General features: G+C 47.0%; 1 protein-coding gene across 3 annotated transcripts in view; it reads right to left on the minus strand.

Moving 5' to 3' along the window:
• Positions 1 to 12,917, minus strand: part of lnx2a (ligand of numb-protein X 2a) — a 275,515-nt gene that overhangs the window by 188,115 nt on the left and 74,483 nt on the right. The window lies entirely within an intron of this gene.

Genomic DNA, 12,917 nt, shown 5'->3' on the forward strand with positions numbered 1-12,917 from the left:
TGATTCACTTGATATTCAATTAAATAACCCATTAACAACCTATGGTTATAAGCTCTCATGTAACACTCGCAAAATAGAATTATTTTGGGTAAAATGTTCAACTTGCTGCCTTGATAGAAAACTGGCACGATGGATCAGTCACCAATTATACCAAAATCAGGTGGTTCACATACTGGGAGATTTGAACATTAGGTGCAGCATTAACCTGAACAAGTGAGTCTCCACTCACTTGTGAGTAGGCCACTCGAAAACAAATCCCTGACAATACCTTTTCCCACCTTCCCTCATTTCCTTCATCATCCTTTACGCCTCCAAAAAAAACTATCCCAATCCCTCTTCCTATAAGTGTTTCCATATATCTGCTTAAAAGCGTTGTCTCCACTATAACATCTTTAACTGTATCTGATTCCAGATAAGCTCTCACTCCTACCACTCACTCTGGTAAACGAGTCATTTTTATGACCTCAATCCAGGTTTTTTAGGCATTACTGGTAGTAGAACTTTGGTCTAGTTTATCTATGTACACTCACACAGTGGCTCCCTCTCAGTCAAAATCCAAACATAATCAATCATAGCCAGCCCCAAACTCTTCATCAAAAACTTCCAGATCTCATTAAACTGGCTAATTTCATCTATATTTAGAGGGAATAGACTGCAAACATTGGTCCCTTTATCGATTATATATTATGCAAGTGGGAACATTCTCAGTTGATTTATTCCCTATGCAACATGAACCCTGAACAGGTGGTTTCCCTTGGAAGAGGGGGGGGGGCTCCCAGGTGGTTTCCCTCTGGGCAGGTTGGCACCCTAGCACTACTGATGCCACTTGGACATCTTGGCATTATGCCAGCCTGGCACTACCAAGGTGCCCAGTTGGCACTGCCAGCTGGCAAAGGCACTGCCCAGCTAGCAATTTTTAGGCACCGCAATCGGTCCTGTGGGTGCCATGCCCATGTGAGGTCAGGTGGGGTGGGATGGGGGGGGGGGGGGTGTAGCCATCTGGCATGGCCACTTCCAGAATACAAAATGGATGTTTTCAAAGATTGCAGGGAACTATGGACAATGCTAAGAAAGCAGGCGGGCACAGAGCCTGTATGTGTATTGGGACCGCAGCTCCCTGACGAGACTGAAACTGTAGGACCATTAGCATATTGATGCTCAAGTAACCGATCTGGCTCCAGACCTCACGGTGCCAGTTCCCCAAACCGAAAGCACAAACAAAGCCAGGCCAACAGCCACCTAGGACACACCCAGCCATCAGGGCACCCACCCCTTTATTGGTCAAGATGAATACGAGTGATCAAGATACGGCCCAATTGATTGGGGCCAAGTTCAAGGCCCGCCCAAAAGCACGCGAAGACCCCGTCGCGTATAAGAAGGCGGCCCCAGGAGAGAATCGCTCTCTTGGACTTGACTCTCAAAGCGGAGAGACCCGTCCACCAGCTGCACCAGAAGCAAGTAAGTCCAAAGTCAACGCTCGCTACCAGACGGACGACCTTAGCTGTTCCTCTTTACCACTTCAACCCCTGCAGCCTCAGATCCGAACAACCTCCATTGTTCCTCTGACTGAGTGGGCGCCCAAAGCTAAGTTTAGGCTTTAGCAGTATTGATAGTTTAGTCTGTAGTATTCAGTGCATGAGTAGATATTGCTGTGTGTATAAATAAATAGTATTGACTTTGAACTAACTAACTGGTGTGCCAGCTCTTTGATCAGTATTCGGGTTTGAACCTTGTGGCGATATCGAAAGATACCTGGCGACTCTAAAGCAAACGTAATTAGAATTAAGGAAGGCGACCACACACCGCCATATTTAGAACCAAATAAAGAGAGCAACATTTACTGGCGACCTCTGACGGGACTCGACCTAGAAGTGGCCTAGTCACTCCGAGAGAACCCAAATTTGAATTGGAATCCAATTGGAAACAGAAAAACCACAAGTGTAAGAATGATACTGATCAAACCTCCAAGATTCGGAAGTGTGTTAATGCATGCGTACTAACAGGAATATAAGGTAAACCGGAGATATTTTGTTGCGTAAAACTGTCGGGAGTTTTGTAGGCCGGAAATTAGCGCAAGCCGTACCAGTGTTACATCACCACTTTATCACCCCCTGTTCAAATTCGGTAGAGACCACAGAGATAGAGAAAAATGGCAATGAAGGCAATGGAACGCCTTATGAACCCCCAAGAATTCGAGGTCGCAGCGACCAGTAGAGTAGGACAGTGTCCCGTATGGGAAGAAGAGATCAGAAAATATCTCAAAGGGAAAGGATGGCCCCTTTGGAGTGAATTCTGCATCAATGATGAAACAGGTCCCGGAGGTATAGGGCATACTTGGTGGGAGAACCTGACAGAGATCCATAAGAAGGGTTTAGGGAAAGCTCGCAAACCGATGGCAATCGTGTCCTGCTTGGCACAACTGCGAGGCACGGAGGAGGCCGTTAGGACGCTCCGTAGCGAGATTGAGGAGAGAGACAAGAATAGTGAAGGAGATGTGAGTGGATATGAGAGAGAGAACAAGGAACTGAGAGAGCAGTTAGTGGCGAGGGACAAGGAGGATGCCAAGCGGGCACACCAGTCTTGTCTCATCCATTTGAGTCCCAATATGACAAAGCCTACCAGGACACGCACGCACGGTGTTGGTAAGACTGGAAACCGAACAACAGGTAAGCAGTTGCAGAAACAGTGCAGCGATTTAAAAGCAGCCCTACGAGCACTCCACACTTCCATACGGAACAAAGGCAGAGCTCGGTAGATCACGCAAAGTGCCGGAAGCAAATTGCAGAATTGCAATCTCTGCTTTCTGTTCAGAATGGGTTTCAGAGCACGTTTGGATCCCAGTTAGACCAGGAAAATGGCCCCAATGGGCAGGAGTTAAATGAGACTGCCCATAGATATGTACATGGACACAGGAAAAACCCCAGAAACGAAAAGCACCCCAACCCCGGACTGCACAAGCAGAACACACCCCTATGAACCCTGTAACCACACATCGCAGGGCCGCAGCAGAAGGAAACTCAGATTATCCGATACACTACCCAGTTAACTGTCACTCAATTATGTGATAAAATAACACCGTTCCTACCCACATCGGATTCCCACCAGTTCTTTGCTAGAGTAAAACAGCAGGCGACCATGTACGGCCTGGATGAAAAGGAGCAAGTGAAGCTCACAGTTTTAAGCCTCGACCCTTCAGTCGTGGCAGCCCTTCCCGACCCACAAAACATAGGAGAAGGCACCCTACAAGAAATGCACGCAGCGATCCGAGATGCGATCGGCTATAACAAAGGAGACCCCGTAGAAGACCTAAACAAGTGTAGGCAAAAGAAAACAGAGCACCCCACAGCGTTTGCTGGACGCTTGTGGATACATTTCACGGCAGTATTCGGAGAGATAGCCCGCGCCCATTTGTCCCCAGATAATATGGCCAAATGGACTCGCATCCTAGTCTCATGCGACAGAGGCAGGACAGAGAGCTTGCGCAAATTACGACCCCTCAGACGAGGCCCACAACGAGAAATGGGTTTTGAAGAGATTGTCCCGTCCTTTAGCCAAGGCAAAACCGCATTTGTTAAAGCAGATGAAGAACAGGCAAACATGCATCCAGTTAGGACGCACCAGAACCCCGCATGGGTAAATGAGGGAAGGAAAGCCCACAGCAACCCAAATCCCAAGAGTGTTATAATTGCGGCCAATTAGGACACTATGCACGAGAGTGCAATGCGCCCCAGAAGCAGCAGAGAAACCAGCAGACAGGCACCCTAAATAAGAATAGGGCAAAGCCAATTCACATTGTTAGCGCCCGTTCTGAGAACGCAGATATGAACAGCACCGACTGACGGTGTTCGGGCTCCCCAACTTGGGTCTGCGACACCCTTTGGGACAAGTCTGGTAGACCGGTAATGGCAGGCACAGTCTGGGGCACCCCGTAGAATTCCTTTGGGACACAGGAGGGTCCCGCACCATGCTTAATTCCTCCACGATGTTTCAGCGAGACACGTGGCCCACAACAGACACCATTACACTCAGCGGTTTCACAGGGCATTTGCAGCAGGGACACATCACAGCCCTTGTAACAATCCAGATAGGGAACATTAAATCTAAACACCCCGTAGTTCTGGTCGATCTACCCCAGACAGCCGAACACATTTTCGGAATTGACTTCATGAGCTCCCACAATCTATCATTTGATCCGGTAAATAAATGCGTGTGGAGAATGGCAAAGGCAGCACGAGCCCCCACCGTGTTCACAGTTGGAGAGTATGAAAATCGGATCAGCGCAGTAGGAGACATCTGGTTCGACCCTCGAGCCATTAGTCAGGACAAACAATACGAAGTCTGACAACACCCGGTTAAAGTCCAACAGGTTTGTTTCGATGTCACTAGCTTTCGGAGCGCTGCTCCTTCCTCAGGTGAATGAAGAGGTCTGTTCTCCAGAAACACATATATAGACAAATTCAAAGATGCCAAACAATGTATGGAATGCGAGCATTAGCAGGTGATTAAATCTTTACAGATCCAGAGATGGGGTAACCCCAGGTTAAAGAGGTGTGAATTGTACCAAGCCAGGACAGTTGGTAGGATTTCGCAGGCCAGATGGTGGGGGATGAATGTAATGCGACATGAATCCCAGGTCCCGGTTGAGGCCGCACTCATGTGTGCGGAACTTGGCTATAAGTTTCTGTCAGAGTGTAAGTTCCGCACACATGAGTGCGGCCTCAACCGGGACCTGGGATTCATGTCGCATTACATTCATCCCCCACCATCTGGCCTGCGAAATCCTACCAACTGTCCTGGCTTGGTACAATTCACACCTCTTTAACCTGGGGTTACCCCATCTCTGGATCTATAAAGATTTAATCACCTGCTAATGCTCGCATTCCAAGCATTGTTTGGCATCTTTGAATTTGTCTATATATGTGTTTCTGCAACAGACCTCTTCATTCACCTGAGGAAGGAGCAGCGTTCCGAAAGCTAATGACATCGAAACATGCCTGTTGGACTTTAACCTGGTGTTGTAAGACTTCGTACTGTGCTCACCCCAGTCCAACGCCGGCATCTCCACATCAGGACAAACAAGTTAGGGCAGTCCTGCAGCAACTCATAGCAGCATTTGCACAGCACAAGCACGACTGTGGCAAGATCGCTGGATTGGTGAATATTACAGGTCCCGACCCCAGGCGCTAAAAGCAGTACGGTTTTCCCCAAGAAGCAGAGGGAGAAATCTCAAAAGTTATACAGAGTTCGCTTGATCAAGGCGTACTCTGATCAGTAGCCTCCACGAATAACGCACCAATTTGGCCTGTCAGGAAACCCAATAGATCATGGCGACTGACCATTGATTACCGGGAACTGAACAAAGTAACCCCAGTAGCAGCCCCGAGTCCCGAGACCATGCTCAAACAGGGACTACAGTCAAAAAAAAACAAAAATCGGTTTTGGACATTAGCAACGGCTTTTGGTCCATTCCATTGGATAAAGCGTGCCAATACAAATTTGCATTCACATTCCAGGGACAGCAATATACGTGGACGTGCCTTCCACAAGGCTTCCACAATTCCCCCTCCATTTTCCACCGACAGCTGGCAAATGGATTAGCAAAATTTTCCCAAATTGATTGTCTGGTCCAATATGTAGATGATCTGCTACTACAGACAGACACAATGAGAGAGCACATTTCGCTTCTTGCTGAACTTTGAGGACTCCTCCAACAAATTGGCTGTAAAGTGAACCCCAAGAAGGCCCAGATTTTACAGGAAAAAGTGATTTACTTAGGAACAGCGATCACACATGGCAAACGCGAGATTGAGCAGAAAAGAATCGACTCGATCGTCAAATTACCCCTGCCCCATAATGTCTCAGCCCTCCGGTCATTTCTAGGACTGGTTGGCTACTGCCGAAACCACATCGACGGTTTTGCCACAAAGGCAGCAAACGTCTCAAGAAACAAGCACCTTGGGAATGGCTTCCACAGCACACGGATGCCGTGGATCCTTTAAAAAGAGCCCTCAGCACGGCCCCCGCATTACAGGCCCCAGATCCACTTTCCCCGTACGCAATTGAGGTTGCAACTACCGACCAAACCCTTTCGGCCGTGCTCCTCCAAGAACGACATGATCGATTAGGCCCCATGGCATATGCCTCACGCGTATTAGATCCAGTCGGGCAAGGATTTTCTGCCTGCGAAAGGCAGCTGCTCGCAGTTTTTTGGGCAGTACAATACTTTGCCTACATTACAGGACTCAACCCCATCACCATTCTCACTGAACACACCCCAACGCAGCTACTACTAGATGGTCGACTTAAGGATGACACAGTCAGCCAGATCTGTGCAGCCCGTTGGACCCTTCTCTTACAGGGACGGGACATAACAGTTAAGAGAACCAAGACCCACACTTTCCTAGCCAATAATTTACAATATGCAGGCACCCCACATGAATGTGAAATCATCTCAACTAAGCATAATACAGGTCCCTTTATACCACAGTCAGCTCCCCAGAAAGCAGGTACTACGCCCCAGAGACCCCAACCCACAGACACATGCGCACCCCTTAGAATCTATGTGGATAGCTCCTCCACAGTTCTAAACGGGAAAAGAATTACCGGTTGCGGTATTTATGTAGAGGACTATTCGGACAGTTTATATGTCTGCAACAGTTTAACCAAATTCCTACCCCTTTGGGAAACTAGAGGATTCGTTTCCGCAGACGGAAAGCCCCTACCCTCAGCCCCATTACTCCAGCACATCCTAAAAATGGCCAAAGACCGTAAATATGGAATCATCAAAGTTCAAAGTCTTAATCGTTCTTACCCCCCGGTAACGTTAAAGCAGACGCCCTAGCGAAAGGAGGTTCCAGACATGGTCACTTTTGGAACCCCCCCCAAAAGCGCCCCAGTACACGGTTCACGTCTCACAGACCGACATTCAAGATTTGGCCAAGGCTCAAAAGGAAGATGAGCAGCTCAGGGAAGTTTTAAAAGGCAACTTCCCAGCCCCTTATGATAAGTTTAAAAACGCAATAACCACACATGACGGTGTGATTTTAAAAGACAGCATTTATGTAGTCCCCAGCCAGGACAGGAATCAAATTATTTGTCAGTTCCATGACAATCATGGACACCAGGGCATTGAACCCACCCTAGCCCACCTCAGACCTCTCTGCTGGTGGCCTAATTCAAAAGCCAACGTTACACATTACATCGAGAATTACTTAATCTGTCCCCAGAACAATCCGGACAGATATGCAAGAAAAGCTCAGCTTAGTCACACCCGCCCCGTTAATGGCCCCTGGACGAATTTGCAAATCGACTATATAAGAAGCCTACTCCCCTGCAGGAATGGTTTTAGGTATGTGTTGGTGGTCATCAACACCCTCACAAAATGGGTGGAAGCTTTTCCACCCAGAACAAACACTGCCAAAACGACAGCTAAAATCCTAACACAGCACATCTTTACAAGATGGGGACTCCCACGCAGTATAGAGTCCGATCAAGGCTCCCATGTTACAGGACAAGTGATGAAAAACGTCCTCACAATTTTCGGAATAAAGCAAAAGTTCCATATTGCGTACCACCCCCAATCGAGCGGCATAGTAGAAAGGATGAACAGAACTTTAAAAAAGACCCTCAGAAAAATGGTGCAACAACACAACAGCACCTGGGATTTGGCCAGCCCCACAGTCACCGCCTTCACGCATGAGAAAGCAGTACAACAGGTTATTGAAAATGTGAAGGCCATCCAGCTTGCAGCAGCCGTCAGGCTTGGAACCCGCAAGAGGCAAAGCAAAGCTTGCTTTGATAAAACGTACACCCCACTGAGTTTGCAGTAGGGCAGCAAGTCATGCCATCCCTATACAACCCCAGGTCATTCCTTTCCCCTAAATTTTCCAGACCCTACTCCATCTCAGATAAAGTCAGCTCCTCGGTGTATAAGATCACTTATCCGAATGGCAAGTCTGCGTGGTTTCACATAAACCAGCTTAAGGCTTATGGCTCGCAGAACAACCATGCACACCACATCTCGCTTGCACGCCCCACCCAGGAACGAAGTATTCCTACCCTCCCCAAACCTGTCCAGCCCGTCCTCAGACACAACTTCGACTCCAGCCCCAGAGGCACGAGTCCGCCTCTCCCTTCCTTCAACCAGCAGTGACAGCGATGACGACAGCCCCAGCACACCACGTTACGATTACACCCCTGCACCAGGCCCCACTCCCAGCGATTCCAAACATGATTCCAGCGACCCCTTCGAGATAACGTACATTAAAACCCCTGACCCAGACCCACCGCCTGACGATTATGGATTAAACCCTAGCAGCTCCAACCTCGATACAAAATTCTGGCACCGAGACAATTCGTTCAGGCTCATCCAGAATGATGAGATGGACCCCGATTCGCCCCAAGCAGCTTTAGCGCACCTATTCCAATCAAGAGTATGGCAGCCGGGAGAAGATGATGACATAGAGTCTGACTCCCACCAAACAAATCCCTTTGCGACTCTATTCGCTTTAGAGTATGAGGTGTCCAGATTATGGTAAAAAGGAACCAATGAAGATTTACGGTGTCCTTTCTAATGGAACCTGCATCATATTTGTAATGTATGTTTGTTTGTTACTGTGAAGGTTAAATGTTGTTTGTCAATTTAAAGTTTTCATGGCCCCACACACCACTCTTTTAATGCCCACTGGCAGTTAATGGAACATGTTTGTCCACAGACAAGCGATCATAACTGCTCTTCTGCTTCGAAGCACAAATGCAACCCCCACGATGACCACAAATTCTTGCCGGTCGTTCAGGCATTGGTGAAACGGCACTGGTCCCCGCCTTGCCCGAGGACCCCCCTCTGGTCAGCTACGCTTGGGTAGAGCACATATGGCACTGGTCACCGTCCTACCTGGGGATTCCACCCATTCTTACCCGCCGCGGCCCATACGCACCCCATTTGGCACTTTTAGTTCAAAACTCTTCTGTTTGTTTATGGTGACCCTTAGGTTGCTTCCAGATGCTATTTACATCCTCAAACACTGGGATGGTAGATCGCACAGGATGAGAGGCGGCTCGCACTGTGTCAGTATTTTTTTCTCGGATGTCTTGTCCCAAATATTTGGTTTAAAAAAAAAGAAATGAGGGAGCCACTGATGGTGACCAATTATAATGGGTAATTGGTAATAAAAGGACAGACAGACATACGAGATCTTAAACAAGGTAATAACAGAAATTATGCTTGTGTCCACAGAACTCCGGAACCACAGAAGCTTCAGGAAGATTACGAAAGAAAGAAGAAGAACATGAAGACAACCATCATAGTCTACATTTGGATCTTAGCGGGATCCCTCCATTTGCGCACGGACGCTACCCCCCTGACCCCTACCACACAGGCCGTGAATGTTTCCCACCTCTGCCATACACTGTACCCCGAGATAGTTACCGATACACCAACCTGGTGTGACAAGTTCATCACCTGGTATTCTCCGTCCTACGTTGTGGAAGCACTGTTAGTACTGGCGATACTCTGCAGTGTCGTTCAGACCCTTAGACTCAGGAAATGGCGAAGGAAAGCCTCCCACACCCGGTATACACCTTCAGATCCCCTATTTTCTGACTTCAACAAACTCCCCAACCCCTTTAAGTGAATTAAAGTACATCCGTTTTTTTGTGTGTTTGTTTCGTTCTAATAAAGAAATGTAAAACTCTTGTGATTGACTGCCAAGCCAGAGAGACCTGTGTTGCTGCTATTGTAGTTTAAAATGTTGTAAATTATTTTGATTGATTGAGGATAGTTTAGTTAAGGGCAGTTAGAGGTTCCAGTTTTTTTATTTTGACATGCATGCCTGAATGTCATAGCGCCCCGTAGAATTTTATAATGATGTATGTACATAAAATAATTTAGTTAAAAGTTTCAATTCATAGGATAGAGCAGTGTAGAGCCTGTCAGTGCTTATGGGTGCCTGACTTGGGAGGAGAACGAAGACGACGCGGTAATGTGATCCTTCACGCTTCGCGTTGAGGATCACAAGGAGGAAGTGTAGCCATGTGGGATGGCCACTTCCAGAATACAAAATGGATGTTTGCAAAGATTGCAGGGATCTATGGACAATGCTAAGAAAGCAGGCAGGCACAGAGCCTGTATGTGTATTGGGACCGCAGCTCCCTGGCGAGACTGAAACTGTAGGTCCATTAGCATATTGATGGCCCATCTCCGGGAACAAAGGTGGATACTCAAGTAACCGATCTGGCTCCAGACCTCATGGCGCCAGTTCCCCAAACCGAAAGCACAAACAAAGCCAGGCCAATGGCCACCTCGGACATGCCCAGCCATCAGGGCACCCACCCCTTTATTGGTCAAGATGAATACGAGTGATCAAGATACGGCCCAATTGATTGGGGTAAAGTTCAAGGCCAGCCCAAAAGCCCGCGAAGCCCCCGTCGGGTATAAGAAGGCGGCCCCAGGAGAGAATTGCTCTCTTGGACTTGGCTCTCAAAAGCAGAGAGACCCGTCCACCAGATGCACCAGAAGCAAGTAAGTCCAAGGTCAACGCTCGCTACCAGACGGACCACCTTAGCTGTTCCCCTTTATCACTTCAACCCCAGCAGCCTCAGATCCAAACAACGGCCATTGTTTCTCTGACTGAGTGGGCACCCGAAGCTAAATATAGGCTTTAGCAGTAGTGATAGTTTCATCTGTAGTATTCAGTGCATGAGTAGATATTGCTGTGTGTATAAATAAATAGTATTGACTTTGAACTAACTAACTGGTGTGCTGGCTCTTTGATCAGTATTCGGGTTTGAACCTTGTGGTGGTATCGAAAGATACCTGGCGACTTTAAAGCAAACGTAATTAGAATTAAGGAAGGCGACCATATTGACCACCATACTTAGAACCAAATAAACAAAGCAACAGGGGGGTTATAGACGAGCTGGGGTACTTGGGGGGGGGGGGCTCTTAGGGTTGCGTTGGGTATTTGAGGGGTCGGGACACCATTTAAAAGAAAGTAATGAATGAATATTTCTTTAAAATAATTTTCCCACATGCGATTATTACATGTCGTTCTGTAGAGCGTGCATCTTAGATGAATGGGGAATGAAAGTGCCATAGGTTGGCATGGAGGATATGAGTAGCCATTGGGCTGAGTTGAGGGCATAGATTGGCATGGAGAACATATTAGGCTGGTAGGGGTGATGTGGGGTGTTGGGTCACATGCGGCATGAGTGGGGGGGGGGGATGAAATAGAAAATGGGTGAGAGAGGGCAGGCTGTTTCATCAATTTATTGTGACTGGGACACAGCTGAGATTTAAAAAGAGCAGGAGCTGAGAGTCAGAACAGAGATTTAAAAAGAGTGGGAACGGAAATTTAAAAAAGAGTGGGAGTGATGATTCAAAAAAGAGTGGGTGCGGAGATTAAGAACGGAGATTTAAAAAGAGCAGGAGCTGACAGTCAGAGAGGAGATTTAAGAAGACCAGGAGCTGAGAGTCAGAACAGAGATTTAAAAACAGCAGGAACTGAGTCAGAAAGGAGATGGAAAAAGGGCAGTAGCTGAGAATCAGAGAGGAGATTTAAAAACAGCAGGAGCTGAGAGTCAGAAAGGAGATTTAAAATGAGCAGGAGCTGAGAGTCAGAAAGGAGATTTAAAAAGGGCAGGAGCTGAGAGTCAGAAAGGAGATTTAAAAGAGCTGGAGCTGAGAGTCAGAAAGGAGATTTAAAAGAGCAGGAGCTGAGAGTCAGAAAGGAGATTTAAAATGAGCAGGAGCTGAGAGTCAGAAAGGAGATTTAAAAGAGCTGGAGCTGAGAGTCAGAAAGGAGATTTAAAAGAGCAGGAGCTGAGAGTCAGAAAGGAGATTTAAAAAGAGCAAGAATCGAGAGTCAGAAAGGAGATATAAAAGAGCAAGAGTCGAGAGTCAGAAAGGAGATTTAAAAGAGCAGGAGCTGAGAGTCAGAACAGAGATTGAGATTTAAAAAGAGCACGAGCAGAGAGTCAGAAAGGAGATTTTAAAAGGGCAGGAGCTGAGTCAGAAAGGAGATTTAAAAGAGCAGGAGCTGAGAGTCAAAAAAGAGATTTAAAAAGAGCAGAAGCTGAGAGTCAGAACAGAGATTTAAAAAGAGCAGGAGCTGAGAGTCAGAAAGGAGATTTAAAAGAGCTGGAGCTGAGAGTCAGAAAGGAGATTTAAAAAGAGCAGGAGCTGAGAGTCAGAAAGGAGATTTAAAAAGAGCAGGAGCTGAGAGTCAAAAAAGAGATTTAAAAAGAGCAGGAGCTGAGAGTCAGAACAGAGATTTAAAAAGAGCAGGTGCTGAGAGTCAGAACAGAGATTTAAAAAGAGCAGGAGCTGAGAGTCAGAGGAGATTTCAAAAGAGCAAGAGTCAGAAAGGTGATTTAAATGAGCAAGAGCAGAGTCAGAAAGGAGACTTAAAATGAGCAGGAGCCGAGAGTCAGAGAGGTGATTTTAAAAGTGCAAGAGCTGAGAGTCAGAAAGGAGATTTAAAAAGGGCAGAAGCTGAGAGTCAGAAAGGATATTTAAAAAGAGGAAGAGTCGAGAGTCAGAAAGGAGATTTAAAATGAGCAGCAGCTGAGTCAGAAAGGAGATTTAAAACTGAGAATCAGAGAGGAGATTTAAAAAAGAGCAGGAGCTGAGAGTCAGAAAGGAGATATTAAAAGGGCAGGAGCTGAGTCAGAAAGGAGATTTAAAAGAGTAGGAGCTGGGAGTCAGAAAGGCGATTTAAAAGAGCAGGAGCTGAGAGTCAGAAAGGAGATTTAAAAGAGCTGGAGCTGAGAGTCAGAAAGGAGATTTAAAAGAGCAGGAGCTGAGAGTCAGAAAGGAGATTTAAAATGAGCAGGAGCTGAGAGTCAGAACAGAGATTGAGATTTAAAAAGAGCACGAGCAGAGAGTCAGAAAGGAGATTTTAAAAGGGCAGGAGCTGAGT

Source organism: Scyliorhinus torazame, chromosome 15 (assembly GCF_047496885.1).
Source record: "Scyliorhinus torazame isolate Kashiwa2021f chromosome 15, sScyTor2.1, whole genome shotgun sequence".
Lineage (NCBI taxonomy): Eukaryota > Metazoa > Chordata > Chondrichthyes > Carcharhiniformes > Scyliorhinidae > Scyliorhinus > Scyliorhinus torazame.